Below are 17134 nucleotides of genomic sequence, written 5' to 3' on the forward strand. Positions count from 1 at the left end.
TCGAGACGCAAATTGCGAAAATATAATCCTATTTCTCTCCTTTTGCTTCTGTCGACCCGAGAGAAACTGAAAGGGTGATAAGTCTTTCTCTTGACGCTGTCTGTACCTTGTTTATTCCGCCGACACCCGCGGCTTTCTTCGAATGGAGATACGAAAATGAAAGGGGTTACTTTGAGTGAGGAATGACCACTCGGTTATGTACTTTCTCCGCGTGGGGTAAGCCCCCTAAAAAAGCCGCTACAAGTTAGTTTTTCCGACCGGTATACGAACGGCCAATAAGCCAAAGGAGTTAGTAGTTACAAATGGCACCACTGACCAGGAACTAAGTTGGTTTTATACTCGTAACTCGGCCACCACCGCGAGTCTCCGGATATTTTCACCTTTTTTTCTTTCCGCCCCCTCTTAACCCCCCACGGGTCGTTTCTGTCTTAATATTCGTCTTGTTACGCGCAGGCGCCAACGAAGGCAGATGAGACGGCAACGTGGCTATAGCTCGCTGCTAGGAGGTTATACCCCAAATGGGGAAAGCGAGGGAGGGGGGTCGCGCCATATACGTCCTAGAGAAGATGGGGGAGTCGAAGGCTGAACAGCCACTGACGACGACCAAGGTAGGGGGAATTAAATTGTTTGGGAAAATACACAGGTGCTCTCCTCCTCCGTCCTTCTCTTGATCCCGATGCTCCGGGATTGGCAGAGGCTGCACGCGCTTCGACGCCGCGGGATGGGATGGGTGAAGCCGGACCGGCTAAGCCTCGCCGCTCTTTCTAGACGAAAACGGGACAAAAACCAGCGGGGACCAGGAGGAAACTGACGGAGGGAGGAGACAAGAATGATTTAAAACGAATGTGGAAGGGTGGAATGCTCATTGGAGTGTACATTAACCGGACGTTGTCCTTAAAAACATTTAAATCGTACCACGGAATATTTCACGAGATGGAACGAATTTAGGATCATATAATTTCAGCTTAACCTACTTTTATCCGCTCTATTCCCGATTCCGCAGTTCTTGGGGAGATAGAGTGAATTGTTTATGGTTTAGTCTCCCACCCATTCTCTCTTTTACTTCCTAACTTTAAAATTAATTCGATTGCGCAGTTTTTTAAAACATATCCGTAATTAATTTCTATTAATTTATTTCTTTAGAAACCTTTAATATTTTCCATTAATGAATGTAGATAGGCTTGGGTAAATTCCTTTCGTGCATCGAGGGAATTAAAATTTTGATTTTTGAGCCTTAATTTAGACCTTAATCGTTTGCCCTTTCTCTCAATCCTCTTAACCCTAATGGTTCTCTTCAAAACATTTTAATCTAAATATTAGGCTTACATTTACATGTGTTTAAGGTAGCAAGCCATGCCCTATACTGATTTAAATATTAGTACGAAGTAGGCTTAGCACTTTAGGAATTAAAATTAGAAATCAATATTAAGCCTTGTCCTGTAAGAACACATTTTACTCTCTCTTTTTTTAACATTTTTTTTTTCTTTTCAATTTTGACTCAAGTTTATTTCCGTTAAGTGCATCTTTTTTTGTCGCCAGTAACAATTAATCCCCGTAAAACAGCCAAGTGATCAAGGAAAAAGCTTTTGATTTTTCGTCGTCGTCTTTGGTGTCGTGGTCTCGCCCTCTAATGTCCTTTAGATGTCTTGAGATCTTTACTAAAACCCTTGCATCCGTTCGTTTACATAAGATTTCGGCTTTTTTTTATATCGCTTTCCCGCCTGTTATTGCAACTTAGGTTTAGTTCTGCCCCTTTGTTGCTTGGTTAAATGTAAAACCATTTAAATACACCCAACAGTTATTTCTAGAAAGGGTTTATATTTGAAGGTGATGCGTCCAGGGAAAAAGGGGTTCCAATGGGGTATCAAGACCAGCGTATTTTGCTAATGGAAAATCATGTTATTTACCATTGAAATTAAGTACTAGCTTCCATTTCAGCGTGTGAACTATGGTTAAATGAAGGTGTTATTGAACTTGTTTCAATTTTTGGCGCGAGAAAAGAAAAGTGGTGCTCGTCTTTATAGGATTACTTCGCTTTTGTTTTGTCTCTCCTCTAAAAGCGTAAGGTGGTGGTACCAGGTAGATGGTCTTAAGCCTTGGCTAACTTCATTCCTTAAAACGGCACTTTTACTTTGTTAGCTCTGCAAAGTGAATCGTTATTTCTTTTTCACGGAGGGCATCAAGCTTCGCTTTTCGAGTGTACCCGGGAGAGATGGAGAGAGAGAGAGTAAACGTTGACGCGCTTTTTCGCTCCTTGGAGGAGAGAAAAAAAGGAGCAACCTCTCTAGAGGGAGGGAGGGAGATTATCTTTACAACGTCAAATGGTAGATGAACCTATATGAAAAGATGTAGACCTACTTTTTGTCTAGCAACAATTTATAGCTAAGCTTAATCTTTATTCTTTTTTTTATTACAAAGAAATGTTACTTTCCAAGTTTCCATGAGTATACCATCACTTGAACCCAAAAAATCATGTTTCTCAATAATTTTAAGGTATCATGCAGAAGTCATTCGACACACTGTTGTTGACTCTCGAATTAAATTACTTGAAAGTAATCCAAAAATATACCTAATTTGGGAAAAAAAAAACTTTTAAGTAGTCGATTATTAAAGATATTTTTAGAAAAGATGGAAGATTTATCGTCTTGATTTTTAGAATATTTTGAAAACTCAAAGCCTCTTCTTCCCGCATTACCATGTTGTACTCCAAAAGCGAAAAGAACCACAACTCGGGTCAGTTAGCGCTGAGAAAGCACGAGGTAGATAATAGCTCGAGCATCTAAGGTTCGAGCCTTTTCCGCTAATGATCCTCCCTCTTCTCTCTCTCCCCCCAAACAAATTGTATAGGATTTCCGATTTCCGAAGAGAACCGTTTCCCGATACATCAATGACTTCCCCGTATTTCAAAGCTCATCTAGATCCGCATTGGATGCGGCTCCTTATCCGGAGAAAGAATCAAGTAGATAGGTTCGTAAGCGAAGGCGCGTGTTACACGCGGTATCGTTGTACTTCTTCGAAATATCGCCTCGTGCCCAGTTCCCCTGTTAATCGAACCAGTGATCATGTTCAAATTTGACGATGTTAGTTACGTTTCTAACTGAAGAACTCCACTCTAGCATTTGCGAGGCATAACTTAGGGTACTGAGCACTTACAGCTTATACTTGTATATTTATAGTGATTAATCATTCTAACACCAATTAAGTTTTTAAGATTTTAATCACCTTAACATGGTGTTAAACACTTTTTCTTGCCCTAACCTCTATGAACGTTACTAAATTTTAAATGAATCGCTAGCTTGTCTACACTATATACATTTACGGGGGAATTCCTATGATTTATGAGATCAAAAATTGTGGTCAGAACTCCTTAGGAGAATTTTGAAGGTACCTTGACCGAGGGGCGTAACACTTCAAATTCCTTGTAGGCTGTACACCAAATAATTAATTTGCTATAGATTATTAACAGGATGCTGCCAGGCTAAAGCTATGTTCTAATATCGTTAAGGATTTATGTCCTAGTCATGTCAATGAATTCTTTACAACAATTACGCAGAGTGAGTGGTCCCTCGACCTTAAGGATGCGAGCTTTTTAAAGTTTTTTCTTTATTTTTAGCCACATCGTATGATGGATATCTACGATAAGGCTATTAGTTTAACCTGCCCTGTAGTAATAGTAGTAGTCGTGCCATTGTCACGCCTTTGGCAATACCAGCTATTTTTTAATTTCCCTTGCTATATAATTGGTTAAATTTCATACTTTTGACTAGGGTAGAATAAAGTTAGTTTCAAAGAATAAAATGCCTCCTAAGATTCGAGAACGATGTGGCATTTATGTGGCCATACTTCGCCATCTTGTTATACATGCATTTGTGGGAAATGTTTCGTTGGGGCAATTTTTCTTTTGTGTGTTAGTGTTGTGTTTGAAGCGCCTTACCCCCACGTCATCTCTCAAATCGAGTCAAAATGTTCTCCTAAAACGTTTGGCTAAGAAGACTCATTGATCATTCGTTTTCCCTTTCCTTTACCGAGGAGAGAATCTCCGGCTACGTATTTTACATTTTGTAGTCATTTCAAGTAACGGATGATTTGGCTGAACAAATTTCGAACCACAAGTTGTTCCTATTTTAAGAATTTTTCAGTCAGGGTTGGGTTTTTACCTCTCCGAGTGACGTATGTCACGGAGAGGTTCTGTAACGATCGTGTGTGTGTGTCTGTATGTCTGTGTGTGTAACACTTTTGAGTAACACTATAAGAATTAAATTTCGCCTCCACACCCAGTGCATCCTCCCTTGTCAATATTTACGACACCATAGGCTACGTGACAATCGTCACGTAGTCGTTCGACTTTAAAGAAAAGAGTTACGCTCGTCTTAGTAGTCCTGAAGGAGCCTGCAGGTAGAAGGTGTGGCGGGAATTACTCTCTCGTCTATCGGACCTCACGATATGACCGACCGCTTATGAAACGTGCGAGAATGTCGCGCGTACGAACCAAGGACGAAATCGAAGAGCGCATCATCGAACTAATTAAATACGGTACCGTATACAGCCTTTTTATGTACTACTCAAGGAAACCAAAATCTGAGTCAAGACCAAGTGTTTACTTTTGAACTAAGAACGATATATATATATTATGTTTTCAATGTTGGCACTTAATGCTTAGTACCCTAGACATCCACTTAAAGAATAATGAATTAACAACTTAAATAAACATAATTAAATAAAAAGTGTCACATGTGTCTGTGTGTCTGTGTGTCTGTTGTTACACCCACGTGACCGCGTTCGCAGTTTCCAAATCGGAGCAAACGTGTTCGCCATTTCCGAACTGCTTTCACAGTAACGGAAATAGCTCCTCTACTTGAGTTCTCACACCACCATCTTCTGGTCTTTGTCCATCCCACACGGACACCAGTCTGTACTTACAGGCTTCTAATCACCAACATCTTTTGGTCTTCGTCCATCCGACATGGACACCAGTCTGTACATACTGGCTTCTAATCACCACCATCTTCTGGTCTTCGTCCATCCCACTTGGACACCAGTCTGTACATACTGGCTTCTAAACACCACCATCTTCTGGTCTTCGTCCATTCCACTTGGACACCAGTCTGTACATACTGGCTTCTAATCACCACCATCTTCTGGTCTTTGTTTTTGTCCATCCCACATGGACACCAGTCTGTACACCTGGCTTCTACACCACCATCTTCTGGTCTTTGTTTTTGTCCATCCCACATGGACACCAGTCTGCACACCTGGCTTCTACTCCGTCGTCATCGTTTGGTTTAAGACATTCGCGGCGATCAGCTAGGGTTACGAGAAACGTCTAGCCTCCCTAGGGTGGGTTGTCCACGATAGGTTTTCGCAATTGCGGTTGTTCTTGCTTTTAACTGTAGTTCGACACCCTTATATACTACCTATTTGTGTAAGGCGAAGCAACCGGCGTATGCTTCATTTCAAACGCCAATATTAGTCAAGTCTCTCAAGAATGTTTAATTGTTCTTTTTTAAAACGATGTAACGTTCAATAAGGCGAATAACTAACGAAGAAAATATTAAATATTAATTATATTCATTTTAATATTTAAGATAATCTTGTTTCTCAATTCAAAATTAATACGGAAAGAGTTAAAAAGCAGTCTATGTTTTTGTCTGTGTGTGTCCGTCCGTTGGTACAGTAGTTCGCTGCGTTAGAAGTTCGTTTTGTTTTGATGTGTAAAGGAATCCTACAGAACCATAATTTTCCCTTTATCCTTAATATAAAGTTAATATGTGGAAATATGTTTCGTAATTATGATGCATTTAGTACTTTTGTAGCTTTAAAGCTCTATTTCATTTTGATATCCCAAGAATATTTTTTTATATTATTATTTGAAATGGATGTTTATATATTACTTAAGCTATACTACATCTGTTTATAGCATAATCCTTTCGTTATTGATAACAAGAAGAACGCTACAATTTCGATCATATGAACTTTGATTTGTCAATAGGCCTAGTGAACCAAAAAGTAAACGCTTGGGTTTGGTTTTCGTTTCTGTAATGCAGAGACATTAACGGTTCAGAGTGGGCCGAAAGTTAAATACACTTTTATATAATTAGGCTTAGATTATATAATCATGGTGGAAATCTGGGCCGCGTTCAGCAGAGCCCAGCGCTGTTAGCAGTGTCCTACATAACGGGATTTTGTTTTTGAATTTTGACGTCACGGTGCTTAGCGCTGAGCTAGCGCGGTCTTCAAAGAAAATAGTCGGCTCTTTGGATAACGTGACGTAAAACGCATAGTTCTCAGCTTGGCGAAAAAACCATGGAGGAATTAATACAAATAGCTCTATGGGACTATATCTATTTAATTGGCGTGAAACCGGTTGATCACGCGAGAATTTTAAGAGATATGATAGTTTCTAATTTTAATTATAAAAGTTGTTATCTATCTCTATAAATATGTTATCATACAATTTTTGTTAAGCCTTGGTACCTTGCGTCATTTATAAAACGCCCATGACCGGAGAAAAGCTATGACGACAGAGCTCACCGGTAAAGATTTCCAAAATCCGCTGTCATTTTGGGGAGCTCTGCTGAACGCAGTCCAGACCAGTGAAAGGCATGATCGTAATCGGATAATAGCTTCGTGTTTTCATGCTTTTTATGGTACGCATTTACTTTCAGTGTGTGTAGCCACAAATAAGCTTTGGTGTTATGTAACGTTAACAGTCATGTTGACAAACTAAGAAAATCGTTGAGGTGAAACGAGAGGATAGTGTTTATATGGCAACGCTGTTGTGAATATGGCTTTGAACATAGAGGGCATACAGTTGAGGAGTAGAAAATTGGGCCTTTACAAGCACGTAAAGGTAATATCCCTCCAAAGTTTTATCTCTTCATTTCCCGTTTTTCCCCCATCGGATGATTTTAATGTGTACAAGTATATCATTATTGGATGTAAAATGTCGTCTGATTTACAGTATATTTGCTATGCTTTGTATACTGCTTTAATATTTCATAAATTTTAACTTAAGAAACATTTCCATATCTGGGTAAATAAGTTTGTAAGTAGTCGTCTTGACTCGGAGAGGTAATATTTTGGTTTTCCCAACTTGTTTTTTCTGTTCTTCTTTATCTTTCTTCTCGACTGTGTTGTAAGTCGAAAATTACGTATTCCCGCTATGTACCGCAACAAATTAGGTGTATAGGAAAAGTTATTTAAATAACATTGTATATTTTATTTAAAATATTTTTACCATACCGAATTTTTTACGGTTAGCTCTAAGTTTGTAGATTTATCTTTTTTTTCTGTTTAGGAATCATTTTTCATTTCTTAATATTATTTTAGGGGTAGTAATATAATATTTTTCTTTGGGTTAGTTTTGTATTCAAAGTAAAAAATTATATATTTTCTCCGCCGTTTTAACTAATAGTCCCAATGTTTTGTTACATTGAAAAATTTAACAAAATCCCTAAAGGTTTTTTGATGCTATTTTATGAAGTGAATGCGAATAAGCTGTTGGAATATGTTGAATGGATTCAAACCATCCGTACATTCTTAGCGTTTCATCTAACCTTTATAGTTCTCGACCACCAAAAAATTGCAAAGTATTTTTACGATGTTGGACTCGAAACTTGATTTTAAAATACCGTTATACCGCGTCATCAATAACGGTAAACTTTGTAACGCAGGGTCACGACATTTATATAGTGGGTCTTACCTTTAAGAATAAAACTAGCAGAACAAAAAAATACACTCTATTTCATTCGAGTAACGTTGTGCCACGCCCCTACACTCCCGTTCGAAGCATCATTAGGCCTTTGCTTGAAAATGCAACTTTCATCCTTCCTAAATAATTAGGGGTTATCTCGACAATTCATCTTTCATATTCTCTAGACATAGACCGAGGCTTAAGGGAAGTTTCTGTTTCTCTCTCAGAATGTCGTGCTAAGCCTTAGCTCCTATTCGAAATTCAATTAAAGTTTCGGATTTTTGAAATTTTGTCGGAGGAGAGGGATAGATTTTGGGGAAGATGGAAGGAAATCTTCTAAGGTTACGTGTAAAGCAATCCGCCATCTGAAACTAGCTCTAGATAGCGGCTTGCTGAGAAGATGCATTGGGAATTATAAGGGAATAGTGTAGGGATCGAGGACATTAAATCTTCCCATTTCCCACGTATCTTATCCTTCTCTTTCCCGGCCATCATCTTCCTTGAGACATATAATAAGGGATAGAAAGTTTTCGATTTTCAGAAACTACTTCGTCACGCAGGGGGGCTTAATAACAGAGTACGAATTTCTACATACTCAAGTTTAGAATCGTAAGCGTGCACCTGAATTTATAGTTGAGGTTTAAGTACGAGTTGACCTATACTCCACGAGAAATAAATTAGGCCTATAAATCTAATTATATCACTGTGAATATTCATTAATATAATTTGTATTTCATATGATAGATCTTTTGCTCATTCAATGACTGATGACTTTAGAAGCCATATTGACGTCAATAATGGGTTATGATACGAACTGCTACTGAGTATATTGGGGAATTATGATTCCCCGTGTTACTTCTATGTTTTTCTGAGCTTACTTTCGCTATAAGGGGTTATTGTTTTTAAAATTAAACATTTTGTATAAAATTTAGGGAAATACATATATTAAAACTATGACTGTACTTCAAGTAGGAGGATTTGGCGCCTGCAAGTATAGACTTTTATTTCGGTGTAGTCCCATATAATCCCTGTTGAAATTCAAAATTCCCATATAAGGATTGGTGGTAGCTCGCGCCAAATCGTCGCCTTTTTGCTAGAGCGTAACCGGGCCCGATTTATTATGTAACAATAGGGATGAGGACACGGATATGTATCATATAGCTAGCTATAGATACATCACGAGAGGGTAATCATATTTTTAAACGAAACTGCACTAGGGAGTCAGGGATCGTTCGTTCGTAGGGTATGATCCTGGACGCTGGAAAATTCTTTTGGTGTTAAGCGCCGGCTTGGCGCGTAGAAGGCGAAGGAAGCATCGAGCACCACCGGGATTAAGCATGATTCAATTTGGCGCCCCGGTTCTGCCCCAGTATACGCTGCGGGCCAATCGCGGGCTTACCTGTGAATCGTACCAAATGTCGACCTTAGTCACAGGCACCTTCGGGTTCCGTTCTCTCTTCCTCTTTCCATCGCCATCAAAAACCCCCGGCAACTTACTATAATATTAAGCTAAAGCTCGCTGGTGCAAGGGATGACGGGAAAGAAGCTGCGGAAAAACTTCGGGAGCCAACTATTCATCCGTTCTGTATAGGCTAAAAAGCTTTGTTGTAGCGGTTTTTTCTTCGCCCTGCTCCGAAAAGAGCCCGTTAACAATATAATGCCACAATGTGGTAACTACCAAGGCTTAAAATTACGGAAGGGTGGGCGGTTTTCACTGAAACATTGAATACATCATCGCCTTAACTTCATTGCAGTGTTGACAACGGGGATAAGACGGTAACCTGAGCCCCCGAAATATTGACCCTAGTATGTCTTTCCAGTGGTAGTTTGTGAGGCATGGACAGCTCAGTTCCCAAGCTGAACAATAGCTGTTGACCCCTCTTTGCTTTACCCTCCTTGTTCAAAAGTATTGAACTTAATTTCCGCGCAATAAACAAGCTTTCGTGATCATTTTTGAAAAAGCGGTTTATGTACAAGTAAACATTAAAAAGAATTGTACGTAGAATTTTAAATATTCTAAGATCAGCTTTTTCAAACGAAACGAGATGCATGTGGATTTAAGCGATTGAAGTTCCAGTTTATGAGAACGTGTGACTCTTTGATTGACAACAAATGGAGTTAATTCCTTGTTCCTCGGAGTTTTAGTCCGTGCCGTTTTCACTTCGAAACCTATATAAGAGGGTATAAAAGAAGGCTCGTTATAAAAGGGAAAAGAGGTAGCTGCCACGAGGGTAAGCGGCGAGACGGGGGCTCAGGATGTTTATTGATCACGTAACATCTTTCTAAGCGCTTTCGGGTGGATTTTTTCGCCCAACACGGACAAGAGAACAAACTGTGGTACGGGGGCCAAGAGTAAGGTTTATTATAACGGCGTTACGTTACTGACGGATTTTTTCTGACGGGGGATAATGCCCCAGACCCCCGCTCCGACCAAGGAAGGAGAGGGTGGGAGGTTAAGGGTTTATAATAGCGTGTACGAGGCTTAGGAAATGTTTCAGTCAAGCTATCCACCGTTTCCGTTTCGGAAAAAAAGGTCACCGCAGCCATTCACACAAAGGTCAAACGTATATACATACGAGACCGGAAAAATACCATGTTAAGTTGTCATGACAAGTGTATAGAAAGGGGCCAAGCGGGAGAGTTCAATTCTTTTCGAGTTTGTTTACATTTTTTTTTAATTATCCTGTGAAATTATCCCTTACTTATGGAGGGAGTTATTTTTTTCAGGTTGGCCTGGAAAACCGTCAATTTGACTTCTTTAGAAGAGAGATTTCCTTGAAAGCTCTATCGGAATTTTTCAAAAATAGGTCAAGTTGATGGTGGTTTTTTGGCAAGATTTTTAATCGCATGACTAATTTTTTAATTTCAGCATAAATATGAACTCTGTTTTAATCACTCTTTTTATTGTAATTTCGTAGTGTAAGGGGAAACTCTGTCGGTTAACTTCCGGTTGACGATTACCTTAACAACACGATTTAAGTTAATTTTTATTACAATTAATTGTCTAATACAGTTTTGCGAATGGTGAAATACATTTTAAATTACGGTTTGCACGTCCGTCCATGTTCACCGTTAATTGCAAGAGGTCTTCTATGACCACCGTTAATTGCAAGTGTCCTCGACGTAAGGATCGTCCGTACAATAACCTGAAAAGCTTGACAAGTAAGTTCCACATGGCAATTTATCTTATTTTCAATTTTCTTTATTTAATTGTATAGCCAGTAAGTTTTCGGCCCCAATTAGAACGCGGCGTCTACTCAAGTGTTTTAACTCGAAAATTACTTTACATAACCACATATTTAAGGATTTGTTCATGGAATTTAAATTGGACTTTATAATGGTAGCCAAGGTTTCTTTCTTTTACGTAATTTTCTTTTTATTCTTTTGTGTAATATTAAGGCACCTTAACCTTAATTGACGTTAGAAGGTTGAAGGTTGCTTTGTCAAGCGGGTTGAAAAGTCCCCATTTACTCTCTTTTCAAGTACAGCGAGTAAATACCCTTTTTCTCTTTTTCCTCGTGGTAATGGTAGGCCTAGGGAGGCGAAAGACTCCTTTTAGACATCGTCACGTTACGGCTTGTAGGCGTTTCCAGTTGAGGACCTTCCCGCTTCTCAAAGACCCAGCCATTTTTCCTTCGATTCGTATATTTTTCTTGACACTAGAGTTACTGTCGCTGTCGCTTGCCTGCTCTTAAGCTTGGTTTTCACTTGACACTCGCGGATGTAAACTAAAAGTGATCAAAAAGCAATATTGGAATTACACCAAGTTACTAAGAACATGGAGACATATCTTTAGCTTCTCGTGCCATCATGTATACTCAGAGGCGACAACAGTTCTTCTGCTAAGTTTTTTTTTTCTAACAATGATGAAATGTAAGAAGCTCGCTCTGGTATTTTCATATGAAATTGTTATTCGTGGAAAATGAATGATTAGTTTCTTAGAAAATAAAATATAGTTGTTTTTATGGTAGATAGTTATACCATGAAAGTTGAACAGCTTGAACGTATCGAAATATGCGAAAATATGTTAAGAATCTTCAGTTTCTCCATGTTCTTAGTAACATCAATGAATTCTTCGAATTTCGAACCCATGGAAACTATTCGTTCAAGGTTTAACCTTTTAACTACATTGGTACCTAATATTCAAGCTTCATTTCAAAGTGATACACGAGATATTTCTGTCGGTTTTGTCCTAAATGTAATTCGAAAGTGAAAACCATGCTTTAAGGAAAGGATGCGAGAGGAAAAAAAATATGAAAATATAGCCTCCGAGATGGGTGGGATTCCGGGACATTGGATAAGAGATAGGATAAAAACAATATGGCTAACGTACATTTAAACTCCCCTTTGCGGTATAGAATTGCTTGTTCCATGTGAAAAAAGAAATATATAGTTAACGTGTTTTGTCCTTTTACCTGATATATCACCTCAATATACCTCGAATACATTCAATTTCAAATGGGCTAAAATTTAAGGTACAAAGCCTTCTATGCCTAAAATAAAAAACTTAGGAGGACTGAATAATAGGACGGATTTTGCGTAATAACAAAGGCTTTTCTTTTCCCTTTCTCTAAAGTGAGGAGTAAGTAAGAAAAGAGAAAATTTTCTCGCTCCAGCGCGGTCGGGTTTATGAAAAAAAAAAGGTTAGAGTATAGCCAAGGGTGGTAAGACTTCTAACCTTTTTTGTATATTACGTTTCCAGCCCTATATATGGATTTTCACTCAACCTTCGAATCCATTATCCAATCCCCAGTCTTTGCTTTTCTTGTACCTGATTAACGCTATTTTTCCTCCCTCAGTGGATTTTTTTATACTAGAGTTGAAGGGGTCAAGCTTTTAGATTTTTCAATATTACTCATACAGTTGGAGTTATTAAATTATTTATAGAGTAGAGCTACATCGTTTCGCCAATTATCTTATTTATTTGGTCTGAGTGTTGTAATACTGTCAGTATGTCTCTAGCATTACATATCTTATAAACTTATGGTATTAGGTATCGTTGAAGGGGAATGAACAGAGCTATCACATGTTCAACAGAAACAGAGTTCTCTGTATCTCTTGTGGAACCAGAGTTATGACACTCCAAACAGAGAACGCTGTCATTTAAACTGGAGGGCCTAACTTTATGAAATTTCCCCTTTAATTCGAAGCTATATATGCCAGGACAAAATTTGCGAAAGAACATTGTCCTCATTTTTAAACGGGTTTAGGAAGATGTGGAAAGGTTCGAAGAGGGAGGAGGGGGTTGAAAATAAGAAGATTAAAAGTCCATTGGTGTCTTTCTGGAGGACGAGCTTGTAAGGACTTTACTGCTTAGATCATAGATCAGTTCTAGAGTTAGGAGCGAATGCGGGGGAGGAATCGTTTATACCGTTATGTTAGGTTCGGGAAGCGTAGGATAGGATGCTCGACAAAAGAGTCGGTGGTTGTTTCGCTTCTCGCGTCTAGAAGTTGACAGATAGCTGGGCTTTCAGCTCTAGCCGCGGCAGACTGGGTGCTGGGGAGAGTAAAGCTTCTGAGAAAGCTAGCACGTGGCGTGTTTTCGACTATCCATCCCTAGCTATAAGCCTAATTACGGAACGCGGTGGGTATAGGAAGGAGGTGATCTCCTAGCTGTTCGGCGCCACACACAAATTACCACCGCTCCTTGTCTTCTTGATACAAAAACGCCAGCCACGTTTTATTCATCTACTCTCCTTCCTCTTTGGTCAATAATGCGAAAGATAGCATTAGTACCATGAATTTATTCATTTATCCCATAAAAAACGAACTAAAAAAAAAAAATAGAACTCTTCTCTACCAAAGGACTTGAATAGAATATTTAAGTGGACGCTATCTCATTATACTGTTCACGGTTGAATTGAATCAATTCATGACAGCATAGTGTTGTTGTATGATCGAATGGTACACAGTTTCAATTCAACTGTTTAAATATTCGATAGTGGAATTTATTTAAAGTTTCAATAGATACTTCGAATTGAGGTCCCAATTCTAGCACGTAGCGTTTGACGTGAATAGGTCAAGGTGAATAACATATGGTGCATGTACGATAACTATTCGATCTTCGGGTCTTTTAATCTTTACATAGCTCGGCTTCCCTGTATGTCTTTTCATCCACCAAATTTCCAATACACTGAGCCCATCCTAGGCATGAAAGAAACCTCCCGGTTTTCTACAAAGCGAGACTCTACACTCTTCAGACGTTATAGTTAACGAGTCTTTGCCTCCCCGAGTCAGTTTTAGGGCATGGTTTCGCTTTGCCAGGAATTCTCCCGTAGCTTATTTATACTATTAGGTATCTCTTGGTTGGAGCTATTTTTCTTTGTGTATTCTGTTGGAGCGTCAAAATCATCGGAAAGAGAGAAATAGAGAAGAGATAATCTTTTTCGTACCTGGGTTTTCTGGCTGTTGGCCTTTTTCCTTCTTCTCTTTTCACCGTCTCTTTTCTTCCCCCACGCACTCGCCATCGTTGCTATTTTCGATACCCGAAAAGCTGAGGGTTATAGGGGTTGCATCGCGTTTAGCTCTCTTCTCTTATTTCGAATGAATGATGACATTGGATAGGAAAATGCATTATATATGTTTTTCTCCTACGATACCCGCCAAGAGGAACCCCTTACTAAACTTCTCGAACAGTTTTTGCCAGGTAGAATTGAGCCCCGTTCGCTTTGTAAACAGGTTTATTCAGATTTACATTTTTTCCGTGTTCTGTATTTGTTTAAGAGATTTGTTTATTTTGCGTGATTGCTACTACGTTCAATATATTTTAAAATAGGTTATCAATGACACTATGGGCCTAGATCAATTGAAAAATTTGATAGAATTTCCCACATGTTATTGAAGGACTTATTGCTTATTGATTATTTTAATTTTAGATTCCCAGGGTTTTGAAATGGATTTGATTAACTTGGGACACCCAGGGTTTTGAAATGGATTTTAATTTGGGACTCCCCAAGGTTTTGAAATGGATTTGAATTTGGGACTCCCGGGGTTTTGAAATGGATTTGAATTTGGGGCTCCCGGGGTTTTTGAAATGGATTTGAATTTGGGGCTCCCGGGGTTTTTGAAATGGATTTGAATTCGGGACTCCCGGGGGTTTTGAAATGGATTTGAATTTGGGGCTCCCGGGGTTTTTGAAATGGATTTGAATTCGGGACTCCCGGGGGTTTTGAAATGGATTTGAATTCGGGACTCCCGGGGGTTTTGAAATGGATTTTAATTTGGGATTCCCGGGGTTTTGGAATGGAATTTAATTTGGGATTCCCAGCTCCCTGAAATTGATTTAAATTTATGAAAATCCAGTGTTATGAAATTAAAGTTAGAAGTCCAATTAATTTTTAAATATCTCTTCCCTATTGTTACAGCCTAGTTTGAACCCGACTCGTTTTGTGATTCCTATCAGCTCAAAAGGCGATGAAATGTTTCTTTTTTTTTGTATGGATTTATGAATGATGGAAAACGAACTTTTTTATCTTCATCTTCTATACATTTCACTCCTCCCTCTTCCACGCTCGCGCTGCGATTTAAGCCTAGCTATAGTGGAATATTATAGCTTGATAGGGATGAACTCTGAGTCTAGGGCTAGCTAGGCTCGTTTGCTTTTGTGTGTAAAGAAAAACCTTCTCTTATGTAGTGGCATTTCTCGAAAAAAGAAAAAAAAACGTTGTAAGGATGAAAAAGTCGTTAGTTTTCTTTTGATGATGACGAGTTTCGATTTCAAAAAAGCAGAAACTTTTCCACTTGCTCCTCCTCGTACAGTATTTCCGAATTCTTGATCCTTACTTCCCCCTTCCCATCTTCTCTCCAGGTAAGATAAACCTGAAGATAATCAATCATCTCGTACCAAATTTCGAGAGAAAGGAAAGGAAAAACAAAATATTTGAAATGAAATGAGAAAGTGTATGAGCCAAATCACGAATATTCTTTATTTATATATTTTCATCGGTAGATATAATATTGCGGGGTTTTTCTCTCGCTGTTTGGTTTGTAATGATTGGTTTTTTCTTAATTGCATCCGTGCCAACTTATATACATTGAAAACGCGAATTTAATAATACAATATAGGTGATTTTCCATTCAAGTTTATATTCAAAGCTGCGGTAAAGCTTGAATAAATAAAAAATAAATATGTAAATAGATAAAAAAGCTGCGGAGGATATTAGGACTTAAAAGGTAGAGTGAAATAAATTAAGATTTATTGCGGGAAGTATATTGCAATGCTCATGTATATACATGCATTTTAAGCGCGTTTTGAAGCCGTCCCATTTTGAACTATTTCAATTAAAATATCTTTTAGTCCATTTAAGTTTTGTTTCTATTTTAGAGGCAGAAGAAAGGCACTGTACTTAAGAATGGCTTCTCGTTTTCTCGCAAATTGGAGGGAAACTTTACCAAGGAAAGGGCCGAAAGACCAAGTTCTAAATGAGTTTTAAGCTAAGTTTACTATCGTTTTATCCGAAGTGAGTTGTGTTTTTAAGGTCCTATATAAACTATTTTACAGTTTTAATTCACCTTTCCTTGTTAAAAGTGTGCGAGGCTTAAGGCAATTCTCCGTTTTAAAGATGGTGGTAGCGTTGTGATGGGAGGATCGCGTGTCGAGTGACCGTAAGAGCTAGCGAAAATCACCCCTTTGGTTCTTTAGGTATTAGCCTAAACACGGCTGCAAAATGTTTAAGGATGGCGGGAAAAAAAAGAGGAAAACAAGCTCTTTGCTTTTTGACATTCGTATAAGAGAACGTGAATGAGGATGGGTAGGAGGAGGAGGCTGAAGCTGAGGTTAACCTCTAACCGTATACCGAGAAAATAACCCGAAAGGAAGACAATACTACGATATGTTTTTCCCTTACATCTTTTTGAGACGGTATTATAGCAGACAAGATAGCCAAGGCAACATATTAACCCTTTTCTTATTTTTTCTACATTTCCCCACACATTGTACAGATTTATTTCCAAGAGTTATACCTTATAATTTATTCTGCAGATTTCTCCCTTATACGATTCTTCAGATTTCTCCCTTATACGATTCTTCAGATTTCTCCCTTATACGATTCTGCAGATTTCTCCCTTATACGATTCTGCAGATTTCTCCCTTATACGATTCTGCAGATTTCTCCCTTATACGATTCTGCAGATTTCTCCCTTATACGATTCTGCAGATTTCTCCCTTATACGATTCTGCAGATTTCTCCCTTATACGATTCTGCAGATTTCTCCCTTATACGGTTCTGCAGATTTCTCCCTTATACGATTCTGCAGATTTCTCCCTTATACGATTCTGCAGATTTCTCCCTTATACGATTCTGCAGATTTCTCCCTTATACGATTCTGCAGATTTCTCCCTTATACGATTCTGCAGGTTTCTCCCTTATACGATTCTGCAGTATTCTCCCTTATACGATTTTGCAGATCTTTTTGCAGGAGTTACCCCTTATGGTTTTTCAC

The sequence above is a fragment of the Phalangium opilio genome, unplaced genomic scaffold, assembly GCF_054372755.1.
Source record: "Phalangium opilio isolate 3A_F unplaced genomic scaffold, DU_Popi_V2 ptg000070l_1, whole genome shotgun sequence".
Lineage (NCBI taxonomy): Eukaryota > Metazoa > Arthropoda > Arachnida > Opiliones > Phalangiidae > Phalangium > Phalangium opilio.